Here is a 4,204-nt window from a genome sequence, read left to right on the forward strand (position 1 = left end):
CATTCGAATTTCAAGATTCTAAAACTGCCATTTTTAGGGTTTCATACCTCAAACGGTAAAACCAACACAAGTAAAGGAAAAATCCTAAAATCGTTAATTTTTTATTATATCACACTAAAAAATATTTTTAGACCCCTCTTTGCCAGTAACGGGTACGCGTATCAAGTTGAAATTTTTAAGCACCTATGTCTATGCAGTCAAAAGATACGGTCATTTCTGTCACATATTTTGATATCTTACCCGATATCGATGTCGATAACAGGCAAAAATCGTCGAAATCCTATATTCCCGGGTTGGATGAAGTGTCTATTTGCGAAATTAAGTTTGCACGGTGCTCGAGTCCTACTCGCAATTATCCGTACTTTTTTAAACCAGAAAACTTGAGAAATTCTTGTTGATTATTAACATTAATTATCGGCAAAAGTGCCACTGATTAAAACTCCGGAAATTGAAGTAACGGGAGATAAACTTTAAAAACTTTTATTCAACTTATTCCACCACTCCTTGATTACAAAACTTAACATTTGATCATGTTAGTGAACTCTACTGCTTTATTTACATGCCTTCAATTTTTTTAAAATTGACTGGTACACTTATTATTAATCAAACGTGTTCTGAAAGATACACTTTTCTAAGCAATTTGACTAAAGTGGAACCTAGGCCACCATTCGACAAGACGAACGTGACAAACCAAAAACAATCACGAATCGCCGTGCACAATCGACTCTCAACAGCCTAGGATTGAATCAATGTGAGTCTTACTCCTCCCCCCCCCCTCCCTCCCCTTCCCACTGTACCACCAATTTGACAGATTATTGAGAAACCATGTCAAATGAACCGCTGAAATTGTAATTCTATGACTGCATCATCTTATGCAGTGTTGTACCAGGTCAGTTTGAGAAGATCCCGTTTCTTGAAGTAAAAACTTTCGATCTTGGTGTTTCACACTTTTTCTCTTTTCTAAGGAGAAAATGCTATTTCTTATTTGCGATTGATGTATTCTGCTCCATAGATAAGGTACAATGAAAACACCAACGGTTCAGCAGTACCGTGTTCTTCAGTCTTCTACAGACGCTCTGCGGCTGATAAACGGAATGTAGTCTCAGCAAGCCGCGACAGGTCTTCTTTGACCGCAGACGAATGGTAAGCTGTTGTGATTAAGTTGTCCAGTATCAGGAGGGAGTGTCCCTGTGGAAAATGGGGAAGGACGTTAGACAGCTGCACTATAGCCATGTTTGCTGGAATAAAAGTGTTGGAATGGTCCCTTTCTGGAGCTCGATAATGACTTTACGAAGAAAGAGCAGAAAGTAATTTGGGGACTGTATTTTGGCAATGTTCTGCGAAACGTTTTTTATTCCAGTCTTTGATCACAACATCAATTTTGACGATGACCGGTTTCAGTCCGTAATGACCATCCTCAGATCTTTTCTACGCCACGTCCTAAAGTGATAAGGCCATAATGGAATCGACTATGTCGCAGCTGGTGAATGTTCTGTAAATTGTTACATCTACCTTGAATGCAGGAAGCACCAAAACCATCAATGCGCCGAAGGAAGAGCATAATTTACCGTGAACAGTCTGTGTCAGAGTTCTGACCCCAAATCCCCCGACTCCAATCCAGCTCACCCATCCCCACCCCAACACGTTCCCGTTGCGAACTTTTATGGGTATACCCTCATTAGTTTCAAGTAATACAATATTCGTGATATGCGGAAGAAAATATGCCAACGAGATAAGTAAAGAAAAGTTCCACATACAGATATCGCAGCATACAGTGACAGAGTTTTGTTTCTGGTATAGAGGCCTACTAAAGATGTGCCGCTGGAAGCCAAGCGCAGCTGTATGTTTGTAGCGCCAGCCACAATGGACAGTGAGTAAGATGCCCTCCGAGGCCACGGCAAGGTCCTATGCCAGTCTATGTGACCTTGATGACACGTTCCGCAGTGAACAAACAGGTACTCATTCTTACACTTAACAGGACTCGTCTGATGCTTGCTAGCGTTCTTAGACTGACTCTATGCCCCCAAATGCGCTCTGCTAATTCTTGTTAGGGTAACGGCAGGTGCTGACGGGAATGAATATTATGGAACCGTCGATTTAATGAGTCGTGGTTGCAAAATACTGACAGTAATTTGTTACAGGAGAATGGGAGAAAACTGGTAGAAGTCCACTTCAGAGAAGATCTGTTCGGATTCTTAAGAAATACAGGACTCTACGACTTATTTTAGAACGTAAGTTAAAGTAAGGCAGGTTGTTAAAGTAAGGCAAAACCTGCATTTAAAGAATTTGCGGATTTGGAGAACGCATTTTTCGGTGGAGACTGGAATACACTCTTCGAAATTCTGAAGCTAGAAGGGGTGAATACAGGGAATGAAAGGTTATCTACAACTTGTGCATAAGCGAGACTGTAGGACTAAGATTCGAGTACATGAGAGAGAAGCAGTAATCGAGAAGGGAGCGAGACAGGGTTGTAGCAAGCAGTAAAGGAAACGAAGGAGAAATTTGGGGAGGGAATTAAAGTTCAGGAAGAAGAAATGAAAACTTTTGTCGATGACGTAGCAAGTGTGTTAGAGACAGAAAAGTACTTGTTGAGCAGTTGAACCGAATAGATACTGTATGCAAAGGGATTACAAGATAATGGAATGTAGTCGAATTATGTCTGACGATGCGGAGGGAATTAGATTAGGAAATGAGAAACCGAAAGTAGTATATGAGTTACGCAGGAAAATAGCGTATGACAGCCGAAGTAGAAAGTATATTAAAAAGGCTGGCAATAACAAGAAAAATATTTCAGGGAAAAAGAAATTTGTTAACATCGAATATAAATTTAAGGGTCAGCAAGCCTTTTTTGAAGGTATTTGCCTTTAATGAGCCTTGTAAGACACATATGACAGAAAGTTCATATAATAATAGACTAGGAGCCTTTAGACTGTGATACTACAAAATCATGGATATTGGATGGATAGACTTTTGCACAGGACAGACTAGCATGGAGAGCTGCATGAAACCAGCCTTCCGACTGCAGACCACATCTGTCTGAGAAGCTCAACATCTTTTCGATGTTAAAAGCTAAAGCCCATTATTATCGGATAGAATATCATTTTCTACATTTTCTTCTACTATTGTTGTGTACGAAGTCTACTGGGAACTTGTCCCTGCATTATGAATCTGCGATGTCATAGAGTGTTAAAGACGACAGCATTTCAAGTAAGCAGTCCAATGTATGACCACCTCCCATCGTTATTTACATTTTTGATCGATTTGCCTCCCCAGTACTTCAAAGACGCACGTAAATACGAGACCGAGCAATTCCACAGTGCAACAAATAATACTTACCGAGTCTACGAGAAACTGGGGTCGCACGCACGTCTTCCCTATACCCATCCTCGTGTTTAACTCGAGTACCACTCATATATCCCCGATCACAACTATATTTATGCTCATACGTCACATCTTTGGCGGCGAACACACTGTACGTTATTTTCCCTTTCATGCATGAGACCCCCACTTTCTCACTATGTGTACGTAGTTTTAGCTGTCGATTATATATGGCACTCTATATGCAGTAATCCTATATATTTCAGCCCTCCGTTGTTGCCTGTAGGTATGATCTTAAGCTGCTGTATCCATGGCCCACCAAATTGTCCTTCGAATAGTTTCTCACGACTCTTATAAACCATTCTTCTTCTGCTTCTCATTACAGGCCACATAAGAATTACTTTTAAGAGGCTAAGCTCAATTTACGCTTCCTCTAGTACTCCTTCACATGTCCACATCCTTCTTCATTTTCCTCTTTCTCTCTATAACTTCATTTGTGAGTTTTTGTCGTTTATCGTAGAAACCTCCTCATTTCGTAGTTTTGTCTCTATATTTTGTTCTGCATTCGGTTTATTGTTCTGGCACTTTCCTAAAGCAAATTAATTTGTTATCTATGCTATTATACGAAGACAGGTCGTCGTGTAACGTTGTTACAAAACATCTTGAAAATTTCGTGTCCGATTTACTGCAGATTTTTACACAATATCGGGCGGACTCAAGTTACATGCTTTTCAACATATCATGTGCGGTTTCGTTTCCTTTCTCATAATTAGTTTTAACTTCGATAGCAGGACATTTAATCCACTTGAAAGGAGTTTACTGGCCGTGCTAACTTACGTTGGTAATTTTTTTGTGTCACTGTTATTTGTGTCTACTGGCTTTGAGC

Source organism: Schistocerca serialis, chromosome 4 (genome assembly GCF_023864345.2).
Source record: "Schistocerca serialis cubense isolate TAMUIC-IGC-003099 chromosome 4, iqSchSeri2.2, whole genome shotgun sequence".
NCBI classification, from domain to species: Eukaryota; Metazoa; Arthropoda; class Insecta; order Orthoptera; family Acrididae; genus Schistocerca; species Schistocerca serialis.